At 41.7% G+C, this 27999-nt stretch overlaps 1 protein-coding gene across 5 annotated transcripts in view; it reads right to left on the bottom strand.

Moving 5' to 3' along the window:
• SPTBN1 (spectrin beta, non-erythrocytic 1) overlaps nt 1-27195 on the bottom strand; it is a 212595-nt gene extending 185400 nt beyond the window's left edge. Inside the window, exon 1 of one of the 5 annotated variants that reach the window (XM_031008124.3) lies at nt 27056-27195. The gene's annotated coding sequence lies outside the window, so the exon portion shown is untranslated. Of the gene's footprint in view, nt 1-13819; nt 13920-26250; nt 26496-26643; nt 26742-27055 lie in introns of those variants that run through there. The other 4 variants (XM_055377900.2, XM_055377899.2, XM_019021068.4 and 1 more) reach the window with 4 other exon arrangements.
• Nucleotides 27196-27999: the final 804 nt, after the last annotated feature.

Below are 27999 nucleotides of genomic sequence, written 5' to 3' on the forward strand. Positions count from 1 at the left end.
AAGGTCTGCAACAGGCACTTAAACTTCACCCTGGTTTAACAGCAGACAATGACAAAATAGGAGAAACTCTTTGAAATGACTCACAGGCCCTGTGAAGCCACTGGGGGTCACACCCCTAAATCACCCAAGTGCCTTTGATCCATGCATTCTCAGAGCTCTTCCTACCCACTTCCCGTGCCCAGGAACACTTGGCATTTTCTTTATAGTGGGCTCACAGAAAGCAACAGAAATCTGCTCCTGGGGAGGTGCTAATGTCCAGCGAAATACAGGAGACAGGAAGGCATAGCAAAGAGCCTGGATGGTACAGACCAGACTGCGGGCTTCCAGACAGCCTCTCCACGTGAGGGTTTCTCACGCCTGCAGGAGGAACAATCTCCAAAAAGGTCCTGCTGAGGGAAGCAACGGGTAGAAAATCCGCATCCTTTGGTATAATCATGTTTCCTCTAACCCCTCGCTTTTCCGTGACCCTACCTTCCTTGGATCTTATGTGCTATGTCTGAACAAACACGGAACATAATTGATTCCATTCTCAACCCCGTGGTGCCCAGTGCTCCAAGAACATGGGGGCCCATAATGGGAGTTTATTTCACGGGAAATATGTGCTAGCACTGTCCTTGTTTCCCACACACTAGAGATGAGCCAGCAGAGGCAAACTATTGAGGCAGGTCTTTCTCCAGCAGAAGAGATAAAAATCTCCTCTCACCTAGTTTAACCCCAATACTGAGGCTTCGGTTCCCTTCCAGGGCATTCCTCGGCTCTGAAAGAATAAAGCTGCATTCTCTCTTCCCTGGCCCGGCCTCCTCAGGGTCACATTTGCCTGCCCCCAGTCCTCACCACACCCCTTCGGGCCAGCCTGCTTTAAACGGGGCCTTTCTGTAAGATGTGACACATAATCCATTGCACCAACTGCTGTGGGGCTTCTGGTGCCAAAAGACCATTGAGAAAAAGGCTGCTTAAAAAAGTATGGAGTAACTCAGTACTGCCAAGTCCTGTGGGATTACTTATTCCAAGCCTGCCCTTCCTGTGTCAGGCTTCTTAAATGTTCGTGCTCCTCCCATGTTTTGTTGACACCCTAGATCTAGGCTGCCCAATGAACCTGTCTGCTGTGATGGAAATATTCTATATCTATACTATCCAACAGGGCAGCCATGAGCCATGTGTGGCTACTGAGCATTCGAAATGTGGCTAGTGTGACTGAGGAAATGAAGTTTCAGTTTACTTCATTTTAATTCACATAAACATAAGTAACTTCCTGGTGCTCATGGCTCCCTACTGGACAGCACAGGCCAGAGACATAATTTTGAGGGGAGGCCAGAGGATAGCATGCATACTTGGCTTATGTTACAATCACCTGAGGACCTCTTGCAAGTCCTAGTGCCCATTCTGTATCCCAGACAATTCAATCAGATTCTCTGGAAGTGGGACCCAGACATCTGCATTTTTTTTCTAATTGTTTCTAATTTTTTTTTTTTTTTTTTTTTTTTTTTCCTGCTGTAGAGATGAGGTCTTGCTATGTTGCCCAAGCTGGTCTTGAACTTCTGGACTCAAGTGATCCTCCCTCCTCAGCCTCCCAAAGCAATGGAATTTCAGGCATGAGCCACCATGCCCGGCTGACACCTGCATTTTTTTAAGTCTCCTCAGGGGATGCCAATGCGCTGCCAAGATTGAGGATCAGTGCTCCAAAATGTGAAAATGTCTACCATTAATAGTCAATCCCTATCCGACCAGACACTTCAAACACCAAAAACTAAGCCATGTAAATAATGAGGCCAAATATCCCACTCATCATGCAATCCTGTGGCACTATGCCAAACCTCAGGCTCATCAATAGCAAAACCACGTCCAAAAAATGGGCTGCTTTATAAAGGAAGCCATGCGGAGGAAAAGAGACAGCTCAGAAAAGAAGGTAAAAGGAGGAAGGAAAGAGGTTTTACAAATAACTGTCAGTATATAAAGCCTGGCTAGCATCAATCTTTATATACAAATAATTCATTTTCTGGAAAGTCACCAGTTAACAATAAAACACACCTCCAAATCTAGTACTCCGAACAAACAGCTTTAATTGGATTCCTTCCCTTGGCTAACCCATCCATACACTCTCTGCGCCTAACAGTAAGCTCTTACCACTATGCATTTTTCTTCAAAAGATTATCTGAAACCTGTGCTTTTTCACTGGGGACATTAAACTCTTTAAATGGCAGCAATTAAAAAGCCTGTATTGGTCCAAAATCCATTTGCTCTGGCTCACTCTTGTCCAGCAGGCACAAATCTCAACCTTTACTTGCCATTACTAATTTCACCAGGTGTATCATTAATCCGGTGAAGCTTTTCCTCAGGGACTTGGTTTAACAGAGGCATCATATCCAGAGTTTGGAAAACAAACAAACAAACAAATAAAACACACACACACACACACACACTCTCAGGTTTCTGCAGCCTCTAATCTTCCAATCAGCATTTCCCAAAGGCATGCCATGCCCTTCAGGGTTGACTGCTGATAGAGTTCCAAAGCTGGGGCAAAAAGCTCACCAGCACTTTCTGGGCAGCACTGCTGAAAATCAAAAACAGCAAGAGAGATTCTAATGGGAAGAGTATCTGAAGGTTACTTTTTTTTTTTTCCAAACCTGTTCTTCATTTCTAGGATTTTATCATCATCATCATCATTATTACTTAGAGATGTGGATTTTGTTTGTTGCCAGGCTGGCCTCAAACTCCTGGGCTCAAGTGATCCTCCCACCTCAGCTTCCCAAGTAGCTAAGACCACAGGTGCTCACCATGGCACCAGGATGAATGTCACTCTTAATGACAATAAAAGTAGCTCCCTCTACATTGACAAGTGAAATATAAATGACCCAAAATTAACCCCATCCCCAAATTATTTAATATTACTAAAGTAATTCAATTATAAAACCGAGAACTCCTAGAGCTGGCCAGGGCTTCAATAAGTCACCTTAACTAATGGACTCCCCTGCAAGGAGGAAGAGCTGGCTTAAGTTCATCCACATTCACAGCCAATAAGTTCTCAAAGAGCAAATGTAAATCCCTGCTGCTGTGGCAAACCAGACTGAATTCTTTTTCATCTTGGCCTTTGTGGGAACCAGCAGCAGCAACTCAGTGATGACTTCTCAACCATCCATTCCAATGGAGGGTAGACAACATGGATTTTTTAAAAAATTAACACAATACTTATAAAAGGATCTGGACTACACGTTTCATATACATCTGAATGTGGGTTATACTGAATAGAATAAAAATTCTTTCGGATTACAAAACTAGGATTGGTAGATAAATACTGGACATCAAGTTAAAGCTGAATTTCAGACAAACAATGAATTTTTAGGATAAGTATGTCTCAAATACTGCATAAGACAAACTTACACTAAAAAACGATGTGTTGTTCATCTGAAATTAAAATTTAACCAGGCATTCTGGCTTCTTTTTTGTTTGATTTTGTTTTTCCTAAATCTGGAAACCCTGCATATCACTACTCTGGGAAAAATCCAACTTTTAAAAGAGGCAGAAGAGGTTGGGCTTTGCCACTCCCCACCCACTCAACCTCCCAACCATTCTATATCTCAGCGCCAGCTGTTCAAAAGGTGCTTTCCAGTGTAGATGCTAATTACACACAACCTGATAAATGAGTGCCCCAATACCCAGCACCCATCTCTGGGCCACAGGTGCTAATTATATAATTAAGTGCCACATATACACGTAGCTGAAAAAGTAAAAGTCAATTTTACTTTCTGAGCCTTTATCTGAGGAAAGGGCTCAGATAAAGCAAGCAATTAAGTTTGAGCAGGTGCCATAAATGGAATAAGCCATTAGTAAATATTAATGTTATTAAAAGCAAAGTTTGCTTGGAAGGCTGAAGCAGGAAGATCACTTGAGCGCAGGAGTTAGAGGCCAGCCTGGGCAACACAGTGAGACCTTGCCTCTTGGAAAAAAAAAAAAAAGCAAAATTTGCTTGGGAGAAATAATATAAAGATAATAGAAAGCGAACTGAATACTTAAATGGTTATTACATGAATTAAGTACCCTAAATAATTTTTTAAATAGCTACAACTATTGAATAGCTATGTGCCAAACAACATTGCAAAACTTTACGTGTTTTACTGCATTTAATCTTAACACCCTAGGAAGTGAGTCATGTCCCTTTCACAATGTGAAGAAACCAAGACACCAAGATTAGGTAACTTGGTTAAGACTAGAGTGACCATGTTATCTGGTTTGCCTCAGACCTTCCTAGTTTATGCCTGCTGTACTGGTACAACTATTAAAAGTGTCTCCTTTCATTCTCATAAATTACCTAGTTTGGATAATAAATTATGTGTTCACCTACCAAAGACCACAGTCAGTAACCAGCAGAGGCAGGGTTCCAACCAGGCAGTGTGGCTCCAAGAAACAGAACCTAACCACTGTAAAATACTCCCTCCCAAGTCCTACCTTCCACAGAAGAGGACTGGAACAATGGGATTTATTTATTTAATTTTACCAATCATACCTTAGATTTCTTACATGGTTACAAACCAACTGAGGGGGGAGGCGGTTGGTAAGGGTCATGTTTTCTATAACTATACTTTATTTGCCTTTAAATCATTGCTATACACAACACAAGTCATCTGCAGGCAGAGAAGACTCTGCAGTCAGCCTTCACTGACATCCCTGGGCCTGAAAATGTTTAAACATTTCAACTTATCAAAGTATCTGGTCAAATATTTAACCAGATCTTTTTCTATTTTAAAACAACCTTTACCTTCCTTCAGCCTGGCCAGGCAGCCAGGACACTCAGTTGTTTGTTATTTTTATTAAAACAAAGGTGGACATGCAGTAGGTTCTGGCTTTTAGTTCCATACACAATGGGCTTTCCTCCTTTCCCTAGTAATAAAACATATATATATACACACATATATATACACACACACTCACATATACATACATCCATCTTTTTTTATCTCTGGTATTGTGTATTTTCAGAACACTTTCTATTTTCCCAGCAAATGTTTAACCATTCATGCTATTAATAGTTTGACAACATGAAAACAGTAAACATGAGCATAAACTTGTAGGCTTACTTCATTTATATAATTTTAAAATGCATCCCAAGTGGTTCCAATTAGCAGAAGTAAGATGCCTTTCAAGGTTCAGCACACTGGAAATAGTTGCAAGGACACCAAGTACTTCCACATATCTGTTAACAGCGATAGTTTCAGCCCTTACTCTTGTGTGAAGCTGTGTGATTGCACCTAGCCTCTCTGAGCTCTGGACTCTTCTTTGATACAATCATGTGGATGTACTAAGATCTACAGGGTTCGGCCCAGACCCAAAACTTCCAATTCTATGATCCTCTACAATCTTTCTCACTGTGAGCTGCACCCTGTAATGTGAAAACACTGCTCTTCCACGAAACTCCCCAACATTTGACCAGGTCCAGAGGGTGGCCCATCAGGGGACCCACTACAGGTCCTTGAAGAGTGAGGAAAAAAACAATCCTCTCTCAAAGGCAGACTTACTCCAAGGCTACCATCACTGGAACCTGACACAAGCATCTGAGGGCATGAAACACGATCGTTCTCATAAGAGAGTGAAATCTCTTCCCCGGGGAAGACCTGCCACAGACAAGGGCCCTGGGACCAGGATCGGACAGCTCTGTGGCGACTGGTGCAGGTTCCCGTGTTTGTCATATCCCTGGATACATTAAGCCTGATTCCTGTCAGCCTCAGACCATGTGAAAAATGTTTTCTTAATGTATGTTTTTGTGATGGGTCATGAATGCTTTTTCCACAACAATACTGGTATCAACAAAAGGGATAAGACTGGGAACTGTGGCTCTGAAGAAGGTTTTCTCTGCCTCAAATCCTCCCAAGTCACCTTTAAAAAGCAAAGTCTACTACCAGTCTTTTTTTTTTTTTTTTTTGAGATGGACTCTTACTCTGTCACCCAGGCTGGAATGCAGTGGCATGATCTTGGCTCACTGCAACCTCCGCCTCCCAGGTTCAAGCAATTCTCCTGCCTCAGCCTCCTGAGTAGCTGGGATAACAGGCACCCGCCACCATGCCAGCTAATTTTGTATTTTTAGTAGAGACGGGGTTTCGCCATATTAGCCAGGCTGGTCTCAAACTCCTGACCTCGTGCTCCGCCCACCTCAGCCTCCCAAAGTGCTGGGATTACAGGAATGAGCCACCGCGCCCAGCCTACCAGTCAGTCTTAATCGTAATGGCAGCAGGAAAAGGGTAGGATGGGGCTGTGAGGTAACTGACAGCTTTAAAAGTGTGTTTCCTGTCATGAAACAGCAATTGTCCTTCACACCTGTTTACTCACAAAGGAAAAAAGCAAACAAAACAGAAAATGAAAAAAGAATTCTTGGCCTGGATTTAACATGATTTCTAATAGAAAGCGAATTCATTAATTAAAATAAAAAAAAGGTAATGCCACAAATCTGAAAGTCTGGGGAGTTAGAGAGTTTAGTCTTTATAAAGTTTTACCCATGTACAGTTACAAAACGGGGGTTGGGGAGGGGCTGCTCCTTCTTACCTAAAGTTTATTACATGAAGTTTACAGCCATTTTAAGTGAAAACTTCCATACTAAGATTTGTTACATACGCAGGCATAAAATCCCTGGCAACAAATGTGTTTAAATCCAAAGTCTTCTGGTAGAGAAATATTTAATACCTCTTGACAAAAGTTATCTCTCTGTTTCTTATCAGAGCCCTCATTTCAGTAGTATCTCATTTCAAAACTTCTAGAAAACTTGTTATAGAAAGTCAAAGAGAACCAAGAAAAACACTGAAGCCAATAAAAAAAAAAACTTGGTGTGTTTGGACCATCTGTCCAAACCAATTTAATTTTTTTATAACCACTAAGATATGTGGTCAAAGTTTATTTACCTTTCTCTTTTCAATAGTAAGTTTAGAACACAAAGGCAACTAAATGAAGAAAAAGTCCTATGGATTCAACACAGGCATGTAACCAGTAATAACTAATTTTTAAAAACACTGCCTGCAATTTGATTTGCAATAGAAGAAATCTCTCTTCAAATAGTCAACTCTTTTAACAAACAATAAAAACAAAGCTTCTTCCCAATGCAAGTATTAATTAAAATGCAATTCCAAATACTTGCTTTGTATGAGAACAAATTAGACAAATTAGGGTATCCCAAAGCATGTTCAACAAAACCTGCATCCAAGAGAGGTTATGAAAAGTAAGAAAATAATTGAAAGGTCAGGTAAGTTTGGGAAACATCGCATGTTACTCTCCACCTCCAGAATGCCTGTTAGGATACAACAGCTCGGAGACGTCCTTCACTAAAGAGGCCTAGTACATGTTACTAAGCCCAGCATTCTCCAGATTTACTTGACCAGGAGAAGCCCTTTATCAACAGTACATGTTAACATACTGCAAAACTGGTGCTTCAAAGAAGCTGATGGGAAATGCTGGATTCGACGATATTACCTACTCTGTTATCTGTGTTTAGTTAGAAACTTTTAATGATCACACATACCCAGTCTCTTCTCTTTGTGGCTACATGGGAGGATTACTCTTACCTGCTACCCTAGCATTTGGGCGGGGCATTTGATTATTCTGATCAATAGCCTGCATCTGGCCCATCAGCCCACAGTCCTTGAGTGAGGATGGCACAGAGCACCCTGCCACCATGTGACGGACAAGTAACATGAGTGGAAAATACGCATCTGTGAGTTTGAGCCACTGAGATTCTGGAGATCTTTGTTACTGCAGCACCAGCCTAACCTGCCTGATAAACTATGGAAGGGAAATAAACCTATATATAGTGACCAGAAGTGACAAAATAAATATATAGAGAAATGTGGAATAAGCATACAACAAGAATGAACCTTTAAGGCCACTTTGGTCTAAAGAATCTCATTTCAAGCACTAAAGAGCAGTGAGTTAAAACTAAACACTCTGGTATGGACTAATTTGAAGCATCAAAAGTTTTGTTTGTAGTTTGTGGAGGTGAGGCCTTTGACACAAGAAAACTAAAACTCTATTACATAATTTGTCTAAATTCATACTGTTAATAACAGTCATGTGCCTTACCGATGGCTGTATTCTTTTCACTAAACAATCAGTCTGAATTAGTGGAAAATACTAAATGATGAATTTAAAAAATAGTTTTGAGTTTCATTACTCCAAGGCACTCTGTAAGAATGCCTTTCTGTGGCTCAAACTCACAGAAGCATGTTTCCCACTCATGTTACATGCCTGTCACATGGTAGCAGGAGGCTCTGCCATTCTCACTCAAGGACTCTGGCTGCAGGCTGGACACAGGCCATTCCTCAAAACTAGTCCAACATGCCACCAAAATGCAAGGGGAGCAGGCAAGAGTAATTCTCCCATGTGACCACAAAGAGAAGGGACTGCATATCTGTCATCATTAAAAGTTTCTAAACATAGATAACAGCATAGATAATGTGGTTTAATCCAGCATTTCCCATTAGCTTCTGTAAGAATGTGAAAGTATTATGGAATCAAAAGGAGACAAACTGTTGCCAAATGGAAGGCCCTAAGCTTTTAAAGAATAAGCTGTTCTTATAATTAACAAACTAACCGTTTGCAAGGGATACATCCACTTTTCTTTTTCTTTTTTGAGACGGAGTTTCGCTCTTGTCACCCAGGCTGGAGTGCAGTGGTGTGATCTCAGCTCACTGCAACCTCTGCCTCCCGGGCTCAAGTGATTCTCCTGACTCGGCCTCCTGAGTAGCTGGGATTATAGGCACGTGCCACCACGCCCGGCTAATTTTTTGTATTTTTATAATTTTATATTTTGTATTTTTATAATTTTTTGTGTTTTTGTATTTTCACCATGTGGCCAGGTTGGTCTCGAACTCCTGACCTGAAGGCAATCTACCCGCCTCAGCCTCCCAAAGTGCTGGGATTACAGGCATGAGCCACTGCGCCCAGCCTACATCCACTTTTCAAAACAAAGTTTACTTTTTCAAATTATAGAAGTAACATATGCTTACTGTAGAACAGCAGAAAATACAAAACAGCTCTGAGACAAAAGCAAAAATCACAAGGAATCTCATCCATTCTCCCCTCCCCCAAAAACCTTAATATTTGTAGTATTTCCTTATCCCTTTTGTATATTTTTCTACATAGTTACGGTAATTCCATTTATATAATCTTGTGTTCTGCTTTTTCTCCCTATGTTAAAAACCTTCCCATGTTATTAGAAGGTTTTCCATAATAATATTAAAGTTTTTATTGATATAGTAAATAAATAATACTTACATATTTCCAGGCACTAGTCTAACTGCTTTACCTATAACTTATTTAATCCAACCAACCCTATATGGTCTGTACCATGATTATCCTGATCTTACTGATGAGGAAACTGAGACCGACAAGGGTTAATGACTTGCTCAGGGTCACAAAGTGGGCCCATGGTGAAATCAGGTTTTAGATCCAGGCACCACAGCTCCACGGTCAGCACTTTTAACTACACACTGTATTGCCTCCAGAATATATAGTCCACCCTGTAACTTACCAATGATGGACTTTTAGGTTATCACCACTTAAAAAAATCACAGTAATGTTACAATAGACATCTTTATAGGCATCTGAAGCACTATTTTATCTAAGCCTACTCAGACAGCACAACTTTTACCAGTTCAACAAGTTCAATTTATTTTCAGCTAGCCAACAACAGCTGTAGAAACATCTAAAATGGCTAGCATTTCATACACCAACTCATTACTCCACCTACCAGTGGTATGAACTTCCATGTGGGCCTCACCTGTCCACCCTGCTGCCATCTGCAGCAGACTCCAATGTTTCCGTCTGCCTTCACACTGCAGAAGGAGCCAATTAAAACCCTGGGTCTGTCTGACTGCATCCCCCAGTAGATATAAGCAAATTCCATAGATTTTTTATGTCTGGAATATTTTAAATGCTAAGCTTATTTGTTCCTAGTCCTATAAGCTTGTGCCAGTACAAGGCATACAGACGAGGAGAGATATCCCATATACATGTGTAAAATTTAAAATGAATGTTTTTCTAATTCAGACAATAATCCAGAAAAGGAACATTTGAGTATTTAACTTTTTGCCTGCTTATTGTATAATGAATGACTGAATTCTCCTGCAAGGTTAAAGGAATGCACACTCTAAATTAATAGATGGTGGGAGGTGAAAACTATCCAAAATATATTTTCACATGAGGGGACCAGATAATGGTATGCTAAGTAAAAAGGAAATGGTGGCCTGTAGTTCACCTCTCCTCAATTCAATTTACCAGTTCAGTTATCCAAGGATGTGTGTGTATGTGTGTGCGTGTGTGCTTAAAAAAAAAAAAAACTGGAGATGTCCAATAAAAGGGAAAAGCAAAAACAGAATTTTGATACTTTAGAAGTCATAGGCTCGATAAAGAAATTTTCCAACATGGCAACAATGCCATATAGAATTCATTTGCCATCTGAAAGTGAAAAGATCAATACATCTAAAAGAAGCTGCCCACACACGCATTTTCCAAGAAATATTTTTCTATGTTACAAAAACACAAAATATGGTTTTTAACATATTCTAAAAACATACCCCAAATAACCTCATTTCTATTGACCAAAAAGTACAGTAATTACAAATTATAAATCTCTGTATAAGGCACTTACATAGAACCAGAAATAATGTTTCTATACAAGGAGAGGACTTCTAAAATACATGTAAAATACGCAAAGCGACAAAGCAAAATTCAAGACTTATACATATGAAGACAGTGAAACAAAAGAAACAAAGCCATTTTCAGGATACGCTACAGAGCTATGAAATTATCACAATTAGTCTCAATCTAAACGTCTAAAGGACTTTAAGTTATGGGATAATTAACATATCTGTTAATATCATCTTTTAGGAAATCCTTTAGTATAGAAACTTGGTTTGTATTTAAGCCTCTCAAAATAAAGTTAACTCACTGTTTCCATCTACTATTTAACATGTAACTCACTGTTTTCATCTGCTATTTAACATATAAATCCTGGAAATTCTTAGTTTACTTCCAATCATTAACCCAAATACTGCATTTTTAAAAATGTCATATTCAGAGCACCCAAACTAACTGGCTGTTTAGATTAGTCCCACAGGCAGCCCCAGCCCCACCCAGGTACCCACACCCCCTGCAACCTTGATCACATCACCATCAGGCTCAAGTCTGTACAGGACCCATTCCAAAGACCACTCCCAACCCCCCCTGTTTTTACCACTCTGACTTAAAAAACAAGCCTTTCTATTGAAAAAAATTGAGAGACTACAGTTAGACAGTAAATTAATTACAAACAAGAACTAAGTACTGCAGACAAACTACCAATGAGCTTACTAAGAAGTCTAAAAGTGAATCAGCTAAGACGAGATTCCACAGGAAAGTAACCAATGCCTCTGACTCTGCCTCTCTAATGTGTTAGTGTTCAAACATCAATAATTCCTTTCCAAAAGCCTATCAAACATATAAAATATAGGACTTTTAAAAAAAACCTTCAGGCCAGACCCAGTGGCTCATGCCTGTAATCCCAGCACTTTGGGAGGTCCAGGTGGGCGGATTATGAGGTCAAGAGATCGAGACCATCCTGGCTAACACGGTGAAACCCTGTCTCTACTAAAAATACAAAAAATTAGCTGGGTGTGGTGGTGGGTGCCTGTAGTCCCAGCTACTCAGGAGGCTGAGGCAGGAGAATGGTGTGAACCTAGGAGGCGGAGCTTGCAGTGAGCCAAGATCGCGCCACTGCACTCTGGCCTGGGCAACAGAGCGAGACTCAGTCTCAAAAAAAAAAAAAAAAAAATCTTCAGGGCCCCAGTTTTTATTCAAACTACAAAGACTATATATTCTGCAGTGAGTTGGGTGAGCAGAGCAGAAGAACTACAAGTGAAGTTTCAGATAATGTGCTAATAATTAGTCCAGTAAAATCATTCAAGATAAGATGTTACAGAGAATTATATCTTCTTCATATGCTCATAAGATGTTTTAAGACAGTTGGAACAGCAAAAAAAAAAAAAAAAAAAAAAACAATAAAAAAGAGGAAAGCACCTCTTGGTAACACATTCAGAGGAACAATTTTGCTCAAAAGAAATGCCAAGTTTCAAGATATTTGTTAACCTGCAGCTATTTTAAGGCAGGCCAAGGCTGCATTAGTGCTTGTCACACAGCTTGCTCCCAACCTCTTGGCAGTTCTCCAACACATTCCAACATCTGATGCACAGCCTTGCTGGAATCACGTCCCACTTGTCTCTAAAGACAACCAAGTAAGATGTTGCTGCATTACACAACCAACCTGCCATTTATTCCCATCAGGTCACTTTGCACAATGCCTGACTGAAAAAAAAAAAAAAAAATCAGACCACCATCTGAGTGAATGGAGCTTAGTCCAAAAGATACAAGTCACACTCAGCCAAAAAACATGTATCAGAAAACTGCTCAACCTGGGGAGAAATGTCATGCCTTACTGCCCAAAGAAAGGTTAAGCACTCACCAAGTAAGGAAGGAGAACTGATACCAAGGGAAATGAGCAAGATCAACTAAAGATGGTAAACCTTAGAACCTTACTCATGCCACCACTGCCTACATTCTGTTCTTTTTGTTTGTTTTTGTAGAGACCAGGTCTCACCATGTCGCCCAAGCTGGTCTCAAACTCCTGGGCTCAAGCAATTTTCCCACCTTGGCCTCCAAAAGTGCTGGAATTACAGGCATGAGCCACCCCACCTAATCCCTACATTTTGAAGATTATTAATTGAGTACATTCTAAAGCAGGGGTGTCTAATCTTTTGGCTTCCCTGGGCCACACTGGAAGAAGTGTCTTGGGCTATACATAAAGTAAAACACTAATGATAGCTAATGAGCTATAAATATCACAAAAAATATCTCATAATGTTTTAAGAAAGTTTACAAATTTGTGTTGGGCCACATTCAAAGGCCGTAGGTTGGACAAGATTGTTCTAAAGGATAATCTCAGTATTTAATGAGCCCCATTAACTCTGCGAAAAGAACAGTGTGGGGTTTGAGACAGGTCCTTTCTACTCTGCCCAGGCTAGTCTTGAAGCCCTGGGCTCAAGAGATCCTCCCACATCAGCCTCTCAAGTAGCTAGGATTACAGGCACATGCCACCCTGTTCTGGTGAACAGAACAATTTAACATAGCAATACATCCTCTAAAAGTCAGTGTACTCTCTAATTTTTAATATTTGGCAAAAACGAAAAAAGCCCTCTTCAGAAACAAAATGGAATGTTTTTTGAAGCCATTCAAATGCTGCTACATTCCATTCTTGCTAAAAAACATATTTAATTAGCACATTGGAGACTCACGCTCTGCACAGCTGCACAACATTCCAGAGATAGGCCAGCTACCGATACACTCTTTACATGAAATACCACTGACTTTAAAAGTTGAGAAGACTGAGAAGCAGTTCTCAAGTATGACTCACTAAAGATAGGTTTATTTCACGTGAACAAAGTTTCCTTTAACAAGAGTGCAGTCCAGTGAAAATACATACTATAATTAAGAATAAAAAATGCATGTACACATATACCAATAAAATATTTCTTCACAGCCGGAAAAATATATATAAAAAATTCAACTGACAGACAGGAATAGTCTCCCTTTGAAACAAGACGATACATCAGCCTTCTCTCTAATTAAACTTTTACCTTTTATGAATTAAGCAAGATTTCTAGAACTAGGATGAAACCTATGTCAGAAACACACACTTCGAAGGCAAAATAGGCCTTTCAAAATAAGAAATCATCCTGATTATCAGGGAAACTCGGGATTTCCTTTAGCCCTGGGTGTTGATTTAAAAACAAGCAAACAGACAAAAACCTACCTTTAAAACAGAGAATGAAAGACAGGATGTATGCTGGTTTCTTTCCTTCCGAAATGGCAGGCAGATCTCTTTGCTCCAGGCTAGAGGCACTTCCCCAACTCCACGCCAGGAGATAAATTGTGTATTTAGGGACAACTGGCAGCACAGACTTGTCAATCTTGCTGTGAGAAGGACCAGGCCCCTCTCAGAGAAGTCACCTGACTGATATCTCTGACCACAACTCATCTCCCGAAATAGTGACAGGTATTCTCATCTGCTCAGAGGACTGGCTAAGGCCACATTCCAGCCCCCTACCCTCCTCTAACCTAGGCCGCTGGGACCACTCTGGGCACTGCCTGGTCTTGTTGCCATCCCAAGTGTCAAGACCTAACATTTGCAGCTGCCTCAAGATCAAGTTGAGACTCCTACACCAGGCTTCAGGCAGCTCAGGCACAGTAACCATCAAGCATTTCCCTTGATGGGCTTTGGCCACCTGCAAACAAAATGATTCCCATCAGGTTAGGAGTTTCAGAAGAATCCCTTAGTTGGAGAAAGTCCACCCAGCCCAGCTCAAGATTTTTCCCTCTTAACTGTGAAAAGGGCCAACACTGACCTTTAGTGTTTAAACCCCAGAAGAAGGCCATTTGTCACTTTTTCTTGGGGCCCATTACCCAAACGAGACTAACAGCAACCCCCAAGTTTCTAAAGGAAATTGCTGGAAAGAGCTTTTTTTAATCTTCCAATGAAATATTTCTCCCCTCTTCCCACTCCCTCTTTTCCTTCAGCAGATGCAGAAGCCGTTTTGGCACCTTCCTCAGAAAGAAGCCGAATACGAGAGTTAAAGGCAACAAAGGCCAGCAAGTCACCTCCATCCATCTGATGTCCTAAAGGCTTAAAGAACTGGCTTGCATAATCAAATATAAATAACGCTTTTTCTTCTTGAAACAGATCCTAAATCCCAACATAGAATTGTAAAGAATCCAGCTAATACAAAGACCCCAAGAAAGCTGAGCTCTAGTATATGCTTTCATCAGTTACAACCAAACCCAGCCCAGTAAAATTTATTACACTTAAAACCAAGATTATAATAACCACATCCATTCCACTGCAACACATTATGGGATAGGTATTTCAAAGACTCTGAAATCAGAATACAAAAGTAAAATCAGATGTTGTCCGAAGCATATGGAGATGTCTCTCAGGGGAATTAATGCAACTGTGATGGGAATTCCCTTCAGAACAAAACAGAAAGCACATTATCTAATGAGAATTTAATTTCTGGTATTTTTCCATTGTAAAAAGACATCATTCATAAAAGAGAAACAGCTATAATAAACAAATTTTTGAATTCTTTCTTCCTTTCCATTTTTGTTTAACATCCCACCCCTAAAACAGCTCAGGGCAACAGACAGTGTTCATACTACAGCTTTAACTATAGACCAGTCATTAGATTTTATGTTTTGCCATGCAACATGCATAAGCTCCAAGAGTGCTGAACATCATCATGTCATTATACAGACTGTCAAAACTCTACATCTTCAGTTTAAGATTTGAGGATTGGCCCTTAATATATATTTGTGAGATGAAGAAACATGCACAGAAAAAAAAGGCTTAAAAGAGAAACACTAAAATAAATAAATAAATATATATACACATATTTTTTTATTTTTTTATTTTTTATTTTTTTATTTTATTTTTTTTGAGACTGAGTGTCACTCTGTCACCCAGGCTGGAGCGCAATGGTGCGGTCTCAGCTCACTGCAACCTCCGCCTCCTGGGTTCAAGTGATTCTCCTGCCTCAGCCTCCCAAGTAGCTGGGACTAGAGAAGCCCACCACCACACCCAGCCAATTTTTGCATTTTTAGTAGAGACAAAGTTTCACTATGTTGGCCAGGCTTGTCTCAAACTCCTGACCTCATGATCTGCCCGCCTCGGCCTCCCAAAGTGCTGGCATTAGAGGCGTGAGCTACCGCACCTGGCCGAGAAACACTAAAATATTAACTGTATGTTTCCGGGGTATCTAGTGATTTTAATTTTCTTCTTTGTATTCATCTTTAGTTTCCATATGATCTAAAACATCTATTATTTCAGTAATAAAAAAATACCTTAAAAATACTTTTGTATTTTTATGATGATTTTACACTAACTTATGCCTTTATGATGGTATATATTCTTCATAAGCCATTCAAAAAACCACATATACTATGTGTATTAGCAGACATTTAAAAAAAAATCAGGGATTCTAAAGTGGTAAAAATACAAAGACTATTTTAATTTTTAAAACTACTGTAATCACTATAAAAACACTCCTGGCCAGGGACGGTGGCTCACGCCTGTAATCCCAGAACTTTGGGAGGCCAAGGAGGGTGGATCACTTGAGGTCAGGAGTTCGAGACCAGTCTGGCCAACATGGTGAAACCCGTCTCTACTAAAAATACAAAAATTAGCTGGGCATGGTGGCAGGCGCCAGCTACTCGGGAGGCTGAGGCAGGCGCCAGCTACTCGGGAGGCTGAGGCAGGAGAATCGCTTGAACCTGGGAGGCGGAGGTTGCAGTGAGCCAAGATCGCGCCATCACACTCCAGCCTGGGGGATAAGAGCAAGACTTTGTCTCCAACAACAACAACAACAAAGTACTCCTATGTTTACAGCTTTCAAAATGCCGTGGAAAATGTTTAAACATCACAGATAAAAATAAATAACATTGTTTTAAGGAAGAATCTAGGTTTTCCTTCCCATTCAAGTAAATAAGATAAAGAGAAAAAAGCCCCCCCACCCCCAAAAAAATCCCCTATCCCTATCCCAGCCCAAGACTTTACAGCTGGTGAAGAACATTCCAGAAAAATGTACAGCCCTTCAACATTTATATTTGGCCTTGAGGCAAACACACTAGAACAAAATGTATCCCTGAAACAGCCACCCAAGAGTACTGTAGGGAAACGAAACTTCACCGAGAGCCAAAGGCAGTGGCCATTAGTGGCTGATTCCTCCTGGACAATGTTTCTGTCAGGCGCTCTCTCGGCCAGTTCCTACAGCTTTTCCCACATTCTGCATAAGTAATGAACTGCCAAGGCTGTAACAAAAATGAACATTTAAACAAGGAATGAAAAGATCTTTTAAAAATTTCAGTGTTCTTTATATCTTCATTATTAATACTGCTTTTCCGTAAGTTTGGTAGAAAAAAAATTGAACAGCAGAAAGTATATTTAGCTGATAAATTATTTGATTAATTTGTATCCAGCTAAAATGAGGTTTGGTCAGAAGTGTTAGGATATTTTTGATAAAGAACAAGAATTTATTATTTCCCAAAACTTAGAAAATATGGAGAAAAAAATATACAGAGATGAAATCTTCTGCAATTCCATTACCCAAGATAACCAATGTTAATAGGCTCATGAACTTTCTAAGAATAAACATACTTAATTACACAAATTACACATTGAACATACATACCTCAAAGGAATAAATTCTGTTGTACTTATATATCATTCTAAATTTCATACTAATTGATCTATTGGGTAAAAATCTATAGTTATGTTCCAATACATATTTTACTGCCTAACTAGTGGCTTCAAATTTGTATATTAAAGATCAGAACTAACAGGGCATTCTCGATTCTAGAGCAGAGATATGAAAATGGTTCTAAAAATCACTCAGATGTTTACTGTCACAGTTGAGAGTTTCTTAAGAATGGAAGTATGACTCCTATAAACAAGGGTCAGTTTTAAAGCAATCTTGATAACATCTTATTTTTATATGTCAAAGCACAATTAATCCTGAAAGCTTCTTCAAACAACCACTCAGTTAAAGCTGATGGCAGAAAAAATACAAAATTAATGGAAATTCATTAATTTTTATAAGCTACATTTCACAAAGTACCAACACACTTAGAGACTTGGACCATAAAACAGAAAGTACTATTCCCTCCCAAACATTTCCTCCACTGGCTAAGGACAACTTGACTCATTCATGGGACTCGTTTTCAAAATACTGTCTCTATAAAATTCCCCATTTAAAATGTTTTAAAATATGTGCCTCCCTTCGTGGTAGAGATTACTCAATCAAACACACACCTCTCTCTCCCATGTGTGTGAGATATATATATATATATATATATATATATATATATATGAGATAAACATGATATGTATGCATCATATATGTATATATACAAAAATATAACATTGCACAGGAATTTCTTTTCATACAAAAAACGAAGAATATTAAAATTAGTTCCTCTCAATCTTAGCCTACAATATTCCCAGATGCTGAGATACCATTCACTGAAAGTAAATCTAAATCTGAAGTGATTTTTATTTTAAAATGTTCACTTGGAATTTTACCTTCATTTCTGACCAATTCCACTGAAACATGATGGTCTAATGGTTACAAACTAGCTCCAGTAGCAGTGTTTAGGTTTCCACGAGTGAGAACAAGCACGTCATGGAATTCCACTGCTCTGCACTCAAGTGTGGAGACTGGAAATACCAAAGAACCCTGGTCCTCTGCTCTTTTTAAGCTGCCTAGGTTAGTGTAGAGAATTAATACATTTGAATACACTAATTTATCTCACACCTATACCCTTAAGATGCTAACTTACACATTGTATCATTGTTCTTAGAAAACTGCAAAGAAGGACAGATATAACAATCGCTGGATTTAAAACTATTTCTTAATAATGATCTACAATTGGACAGATTTACTTTTTTCTTTCCTTTTCAAAAATTAGAATTTTTAAAGTGTTGATTGCTTTTTTGATTATTAAAAAATGGTGCCCAAGGCTGGGCACGGTGGTTCACATTTGTAATCCCAACACTTTGGGAGGCCAAGGCAGGCAGATCACTTGAGTTCAGGAGTTGAAGACCAGCCTGGGCAACACGGTGAAACCTCATCTCTATAAAAAAATTTAAGGTTTAAAAATTAGCCCTGTGTGGTGGTACACGCCTGCAACTACTTGGGAGGCTGAGGCAGGAGGACTGCTTGAACCCGGGAGGTCAAGGCTGCAGTGAGCCATGTTCGTGCCAATGCACTCCAGCCTGGGCAACAGAATAAGACTGTCTCAAACAAAACAAAATAAAACAAAAAAAAGTTCCTCAAACAAGCCAAAACAAATGGTCCTCATGGTCATCTATTATATTATTTACTGTATTCTTCTGTACTGTGAAATATTTCAAAACTCAAAAAGAGAAACATTAAGTCATGGGAATTTCCTTTCATACAAGAGAGGAAATCACCCATCAACCTACCATCCAAAGCAAACCATTAACATTTTAATGTATTTCCTTCCAGTCTTTTACTTAATACAGTAAAACCAGGATTATAGTACACTATACAGTTTTGCATCCAGATATTTCCACTAACCCCTGTATTACCGGCATCTTCCCATCTCAGTAATATTCTTCCAAACCATTATTTTAAGCACTACATTGAATTCCACCCTACAGTTGCGCCATAATTTATTTGATTATGTTCCATTAAAAAACATTTCCCCTTTTCTCTATTAATGTTGCCAAGAAAATCCTTGTTTAAAAACTTGTCCTTATTTTTAATTGTTTTTTTAGGTTACCAAGCTACATGTGAGATTTCAGTTCAAGAGGTATAAGCATTTAAGGCTTCTGTTACATATATATAACCCAACTGTTTTCCCCTAAGTTTGTATTAATCAAAATATGCTCTCAACAGGTGATGCAGAGCTCCCATCTCACAGCAGCCCAGAGCATAATATCTATCCATTAAGTGGAAAAATTAATTAATTATTTTAGTCTGTATTTCACACACTGGTGAGTTTGAACTTACAGTTATCGACCTCCCTGATTTCTTCTTTTATAAACTATCTGCTCATATCCTTTCCTTAGCTACTAAGGCTTTAGCATTTTATTGTTTGTTTAAAAAATACATATATATAAATCAGATTTTCCTATTATTTTGACATGATGTATAGGAACATGTTTAATACAGATGGAACTTAGCATTATTTATCTAAATGATTGTTATTTGCTAGAATATACCTTTTCTAAACAAATCAAACTGTTTATTTGAAAGAAAGCATAATATTAAGTCAAACTAAGCAAAAATTCCACATTTTATAATCATTAAAATTTATTGTGATAAGCGCTGAATTACCTCATTTGGCTTTAATAATCCTATGTGGTAGGTACTCTCATTAAGACTATTTTACAGATGAAGATGTTGAGGGACACAAAGAAGTCTTGGCAGTTTGCCCAAGGTCACTTAGCATGTGAGCGAGGTGGGTGGGTTGTGTAAAGAGCCTGAAGCCTGGGGCCCAGGGCCCCTCCATCCAAAGCCTCCCATCAGCCTCTCTAGCCATGACCTCTCTCCAGTTCCTCTGAGGGTTGTGCTGGAACCTCAAACTCAAACATGTTTAAAGCAAAACTGATACTCTTCCCAATCAAATATCCAATCATGCACTTGACTTGTCTATTTGTCATCATCACCAAACATGCTCATTGTCATTATTCAAATTTGAAATCTTTATCACCTCAGCTTAGCTCCTCACCCACTAGGTCCACCTCCCATCCATCCTGCCATCCATTCACCCTACAAATAGCTTCGCATAGGATTGGGCCTTCACAACCACTTTCCCATCTCTCCTCTCCTTGTTCCCTTGGCCACCACTGTAACTTGCTCCCTTTACTTCCGGACCCCCAGTCACCTCTCTCCTGTCTCCTTGCTTCTAGTTTCTTCCAGTCTCACTGTATTCTGAACACTGCCAAGGTGACGAGTTTCTCAAGTATCTTATAATCACAGAATTTAGAAGTGTACAGGAGCTTAAAAACTGAATGCCAGATTTAATCGAGTGGTAGTTACTGCCTAGAACACCATGTCGAGAATATGACTGAGACTATCTCAGCTCAGTGGAAAAAGAGTACCATTACTGATTTTCGATGTCTGCCAGGAACAGAAGCGAGTGATGGCATGTGCCATGTTTTAACCCCCACTATGATTTCATCTAAGTCTTCCATTTTATAAAATTAGATCTGAGACCAGAGGGTTAAAGGTTTGCCAAAGTCACACATCCAGCCTGTAAAAGGTATTTTACCTTCTGTGTATAGTACATAAAATATATTCCATATACTAGAGTATACAGTCCTTTCATTCAGGAACTAATTCTTATTCAACTTTAAGCCAGTCCACAAAACCATAACAACTTCAAGTCCTGGCAAGATAATGTATCCAATAATTATTCATTAAATAAAAAACAATATTACAAAGTAATCTCAGAGCAGCAGCAAAGGGAGATCATTAATACTATAAATGCTTAATGGTCAAAAGAACTGTGTACAAATAAATGTAATTACATTACTTTCAAGAACCAGAACCTAAACTGATAAGAGTTTCTAGTAAGTGGTCTCTTCAGACTGTATTAATCAATATATAAATGCCATTGGTAATGCAGCCTTTTAAAATACAAAAGTTAGAATAAGCCATTTAATAGCTCTCCTGACATAAAAAGGTTTAGGTAGTTTTTGCAAAGCATACCAAAAGGGATCAGTGGGTCATAGTGCTTAGGCAGTCCCAACAGAAAGGAAAGAACTGTTATCAACTAAATACGTACTATGTGCCTGGAACTGTACACTGCTGTATCATAACTAAGGGAAACTAATATTATTTTGATTTTTCCAATGAGGAAACTGTGGTCTTGAGTAACTAACTAGCTCAAGGCCAGTACCTAGTGGTAGCCATAAGGCTAGTATACAACACCATTAGGATTTGGGCCCACAACCTGTTTGACTCCAAAACGAATGCTCTTTCCAAACAAAGAACAACTTTTCTGAAATAAGAAAATTATCCTCACAAACTTTAAAGGACAAAATACTGATTATGACTCTGCTAAATTACAAATAACTGATCATCAAAAGAAATCACAAATTCGAGTTAAGAAAAAAAACACAAGCTGAGAAGTAATTGTCGCAAGACATGTAATCCACAAAGGATCAGTAGTAATCTACATATAGAACTACAAATTAATAAGATAAATGGGTAAAAGACTGAACAGGCACTTCACAAAAGGAAGAACCCAAATGGTTAATAATGTAAACAGACATTCAACCTCAATAATCAGAGAAATTATAAATAAAAATCACAGTGAGATAACGTTTCACTGGACAAGATTTTCAAGCCTGGTATGTGAAGCACTGGCAAGGCTGTGGAACTGTAACACTTATGGCTAGTGGGAACAGGATCAACATAATCACTTTGTAAAAAACAGTTCTACATTCTCTACTAAGGCTGATGATGCACATGCCCTGTGAGCCAGAAAATTTCATTCCCTAGAGACAGCAAATGGGTGTGTGTGCCTCCACATATGTACCAAGAGCCATGTACAAAAACAACTCACAGCAACCCTTTCACAATAGCAAAAAAAACTGGAATCAATCCAAATCTCCATCTAGAGTACAATGAATAAATAAATCATGGTAGAATACTATACGGCAGGTGAAACTGAATGAAATACAGCCATGAAATGGATAAACCTTGGGAACAGAATGTTAATCTAAATATGTGAGTCAGAAGAATACATAAAGTATAATTTTGTTGATATAAAGTTCAAAATCATACACAATCAATATTTTTTTAAAAGGATAAACCATAGAGAAGGGAATGATAAGCACAAAATCAAGGATATGGGTTGTTTCAGATGGGATGATGGAGGTGGGCTCTGAATGTATAAGGCTCTTCCTGAACTAGTCGGTGGCTGCCTGAGTGTCCATTGGTTTATGATTCTTTTTATTTTTTTGAGACAGAGTCTCGCTCTGTCACCCAGGTTGGAATGCAGTGGCGCGATCTCAGCTCACTGCAACCTCTGCCTCCCCAGTTCAACTGATTCTGTTGCCTCAGCCTCCCGAGTAGCTGGGAATTACAGATGCCTGCCACCATGCCCAGATAATTTTTGTATTTTTAGTAGAGATGGGGTTTCACCATGTTAGCCAGGCTGGTCTTGAACTCCTGACCTCAAGTGATCCCCCCCCCTTCGGCATCCCAAAGTGCTGGGATTACAGGCATGAGCCACTGCACCCAGCTGGTTTACGATTCTTTAACATATATTTTAGGAACATTATTTTGTACCTACCAATTAGTTGATTCAAAAAAGAACTCTAAGAAAAGACTGGACGAGAGGGCAGGACATTGACTATATCAGATGACAGACATCAAGATGCCAGAGCAGAAGGAGCAGAGGGGACCCTTTGCTCAGGGGTTAGCTTCCTAGGCTCCAGCTCTGATGTCTCAAAACCAATGCCTTTTTCTTCCAGAGGGGAAAAAGACTGTTTTGCAACTTTAGAGGTGTTTTACAAAACAACCTAAAACACTGATTAATCTAAATAAACCATGGTATATAGGACTCTTCCACCAAGAATTAAAGAACAGCTTTATAAAATAATTTTGTATTAAACAAATAATTTACAGTGAGAGCCTCACTTTTGTCACCACCATCAAGGAAGAAAATGTGCTGATACTTCAGCAAAAGAAAGGAAAATTCAAGAAGGAAACTTTTGATACTGAGGTCCCTTTGCTGAAGGAACAGAATAGAGTTTCTTCATTTAATATGCATACAACTCACTTAAAGGTCTTGTTAAAATGTTGATTCCGATTGGCTGAGTTCAGAGTAGGGCCTAAGAATCTGCATTTGCAACAAGCTTCCAGGCGATTCTAATGTTGAAGGTCCGTGAACCTCACTATGATAGTAAAGGACATTATGAAAATGCCTTCTCCAGAGATGTTTAAAAATAGAAACACACGTATATCTAATTGGTGTAATTTCCTTTAACCACTGAGTAGAAAAAAATTGATGTTATTCCCACACAATAAAAATTTAAATATAATTGCAAGTGCTACCAGAAAAATCACAGTACTAAACTAGGTCTTTTGCAAAGAAAAGATGCCCTGAGAAAAAGCAAAGACTGAAAATTTACAAGAAAAACCCATGAGATGCTTTACTCACTTCCACAGACCTACAAAGTTCACTCTTCTAACAGGGGTAGTTAGCCCCTTCCTTCTGGAAGAATGGTTTGCATTTCCAATAATGTAGTGAAAGAAACTACGGCTGCCATTAAATAAAGCCCAATTATAATGAAGATACTAGTTACGATGCAACATAATTAAAGGAGCATCACGTCATTGCACGTAAAAAAAATTAGGCTTTAAAATGTTCTATAAGAATATGCTATTAAAAGAAAAGCTTAAAGTTATTTCGACAAAATCCACACTGAATGATTTCCACTAATCATGTCTATGTTTAGCAGTAGTAAAATCCTTCCACGTCAAAATAGTACTTCCACATGTAAAGTCATACATTCAAACATCAAGACAAAGCAACCACTCTACAAACCCTTCCAGGAAACTCTGCCAATGCCAAGCCTCTGCTCAGGATGTGTCACAAGTAGAGGGAGGTCTTCTCATTTGCTCTACAACATCACAGATAGTTGTTACTAGTCTTGCCCAAGAGAAGTTCTTCACAGAAAACCTCAACTGTGGGAGACGACCTAGTGACAGCAGTTCCTTCACTGCCCAATAATTCTCCTCTCAGATGAAGGTTTTGGTCACTCCAGCAATGATAGAGTTACAAAGAGCTTAACCCAACAGAATTCTGCACCTGGTGTGTAAGTCAGAACAGCTAAACCTCCTGTGACATCAACACAGGATATTTCTTACAACAAAGTAAATCCAAAACGTCTGGATGATCCATGGGAACAACGTTCATAAAAATCTGTACGCAACACGATTTTATACAACCAGCACAAAAAGTCTCATATTTTAATGGCTCTCTATTAGAGAAACTCAAAATAACGCACATACACCACACAATGTACATGCAGTTCTATTCTGCAGAGCCACATGAAATCAAAAGCCACTAACTTGGATTCATTAGAAATATTTAAAAATACAAGCAGGCACGCCCTTGGCTTGTAAACACTGACCTTCCCTTCCAACTAGCATATTGAAATTTCCTTTTTCACCTACACATTTTAGGAAAGCCTGGGTTGACATTTGAAATATATCCCATTTGCCATCCCACACTGAATAAATGAATTATAGAGATGGCATTTAGAAGGGAAATTCCCTGGTCCTGGCCGAGACTAAACATGAGAACACTGGGAACCATCTCCTTCTGACTAGATGCCAGTCAAGAAGCCTTGGTGGTCTGCCCTTCTCCACCCTCTCCCCAGTCACAGCTGTGAAAAATATGTATACAAAAAATACATATAAACAAACACAAATGCAGTGTTACTGTCATAATCCCATTAATTACGTCTGGACACTTAACTTGGCTACCTCAATCAATAGAAATCTGAATACCAATTTACCCCCCATCATGACACTCATACACCTAATAATCCTTAATAAAGCATCCAAATAATGCAACTGTACTTGACTTAGAAAAAGCAAACGATGAAAACAAAATACAGGCTAAAGGAATCATTTACTATCCATTAAAAAACATATAAATTCCTTTTAAAACAACCTACTGAATTTTAATATACTTATAAATGTCTTAGTGACATAAAACCCAAAATGCATTAATCATTTCATTTAAAAATGGTTTCCTACAGAAAAAATGCATACTTGGTATTAACCAAAGACAGACGAGGTACTGTAATGTCACAGTTGTGAAGGTCCAATTAATAAACACCAACTTTTTACGTAGAAAAAAATTAATGCATAGCTGGGTTGTGGTTACAGATTATGGACGATCCACAGAAAAACGCTGCGACTCCCCACACTGCAACATTGCCTCCGCACACCACTGGGCCCAGTCCTTCCTGCAGCCCCTCCCTATGGCTCAGGTCCCCTGGTCGCAGATCAGATTCCGATCCGCATCCGCAGGCCGGCTCCCCTCTGCCTGCACTGGTGCTGCAGGGCGCCCCTCCGGCAGAGCGCAGCCCAACAAGAGGCGCAGGAGGGATCATCCCAAAAGAAAAGACTCTCCCCTGCTCACACCTAGCTGACCTGGTCCTCCTGACGCCACATCCAGCAGAAGCTGCAGGACAAGGTAGCAGCAGCTCCAGGCCTCGGCCAAGGGCAGCCCCGGGCCTGGGTGGGGCCGGGCGGGGGCCGCAGGCGCCGAGCGGCCGTGCCAAGCCCCGCCAGCGAGAACCAAGGAAGCTGCGATACTGCTGCATTGTGCTGCATCACGGCGAGGGCACCGTGAGCCATCCATCTTGCCAAAAAAGCACATCCCCGCCCAAATAAACCCCACCGAATTCAATTTTCTCCTCCGCCGAAGCACCCCCACACGCACCCTGTCCTCACTTACTATCTGGCCTGGCTTTCGATTGGAAAAATAATGGACAGAGGTTTGCGTTCTGATCCCCACCCCCTCCCCATCTGATGGCAGCAGTTGGCACCTTTCCTATCACAAAAACAAAGAGAAGGCGCCCCCTAAAAGAGGGCCGTGGGCGTGGTGTGGGGGGTGATGACGAGCCAGCCCACCTACCCAAAGCAGGCCCGGAGGGTCCTCGCGCTGAGACAAACCTGTTGAAGAGAGGGTGGCAGGAGCTGAAGGGCGGGCGCTGCGGCGGCTCGGCGCCCGGAGGCGGCTCACGCCCAGCCCTGGGAGAGTGGGGACGGCAGAAAGGGCGGGGGGGGGGGGCGGGCGCACGAGGGTAGCGAGCGCGGGGATGGGGCGGGGATGTGGCGGAGGTGGGGGCGCGGGGCCGCCGCCTCCGGCTCAGCTGCAGCGCGGCGCACCCGGGACCACGCCTGGCCGCATCCCCTGCACCGCTACGCGCAGATCCCGGCCCTGTCACCGCCGCCCCCGCTCCCCACCCGCGGGGCCACAGAGAGGGCACCTGAAAATAGACCCTCCGGCTGCCCGCTCCGCACCCACCTCCGCGCCAGGGGCCTCCGCGTCAGGGGCCGCCGCGCCCGGCTGCAGGGAGGCGCCGGCGGAGGCAGGGAGGAGGAATCGCCGCGCCGCGCCGCGCCGCGCCGGGGCTGGGGCCGGACGGCAGCGGTGCGCACGGCGGGTCTGCTGCCGCCTCACCGCAGAGCCTGCCGCCCCTCGTCCCGCATCATCCGAGTACCAATGAGCACCCGCGACCCGGGCTCCCCGCGCCGCCCCCGCCCGGGCTCTGCAGCCTCCCTGCCCCCACGCGGCTCCCCGGGCGCAGGGCAGGCGGGCAGCGGCATCCTCCGGCCCTGGGCCCGCGCCCCTCCTCCCGCCCGTCCGCCGCCGCGGAGCCCGCCCGGGAGGCAGCCCCAGTGAGTTGGCATCTCCCTGCCTCGGGCCCCCTACCTACCTCCCGGGGATGGGGTGGGGGCGCCGGGGTCCCGTCCTCCTCCCGCTCCTCGGCGGCCGGGCGGGTGGGCCGGGAGGCGACTCCGCGGGTCTGTCCGCGGCTGGGGCCGGGGCTCACAGGACGGGACCAGTGGGCGCTGCTGCGCAGGGCTGCGCGCTCGCTCCGGGAGGAGAGGCGGCCGAGGGAGGGACTGGAGGAATCCGCAGCCTGCACGGCAACAGCTGCACTGATTCCGGGGGCTGGGCGGGAGCGCGGGGGGCGGGGGGAGGAGGAGAGGAGGGCGCTCGCAGGGAGGGGGCGAGGGGCGGGGAGAGGAGCGCGCGGAGCGGGCGCGCGCGCACACACACACACACAAGCGCACTCCCGGGCTCCCTCCCGCACGCCCTCCGCCCTCCGCACTCCTCCCTCCCCACTCCCGCCCGCTCCCTCTGCTTCGCCCGCCCTCTCCTCCTGCCCCGAGCCCCGCAGCCGCCCAGGGAGCCGAGCCTCGGGCGCGTCCACGTCCTCTCCAGCTGAGGCTCTTCCCGGGCCCAGCCCGGACCTCATCCTCCCAGCGGCGGGGACCGACCAGGCTGGCCGGGGCGGAGTGGGCACTGCTGCTGCCGCTACCCGAGCAGGACAATAGGGGCTTTGTCTCCACAGCCGGAGAGGGCCAATTTCACGTTTAATTTGAGGCTAATTCGATTATCGCCATGGAAAGAGGCGGTCTAATTTTCTACGTGATTTGTGCAGCCTCTTTTCGCCCTTGATGTTGCGTTCGGAATGCTGGGGAGAGAGGGTATTTAGGGAGGTTTTGGAGCGTCACTTGCTTGGTTGGTTTGAGATGCAGTTGGTGATGCCTTATAGGTTCTACCCAACTTGGAGAAGGGCGACGGCGACCTCTTCGTGGGAAACCTTGGGCGCTGGAGGATGGGTGGTGGGGGTCGTTCCTTGTGAGGTTAATG

This window comes from Gorilla gorilla, chromosome 12 (assembly GCF_029281585.2).
Source record: "Gorilla gorilla gorilla isolate KB3781 chromosome 12, NHGRI_mGorGor1-v2.1_pri, whole genome shotgun sequence".
Classification (NCBI taxonomy): Eukaryota; Metazoa; Chordata; class Mammalia; order Primates; family Hominidae; genus Gorilla; species Gorilla gorilla.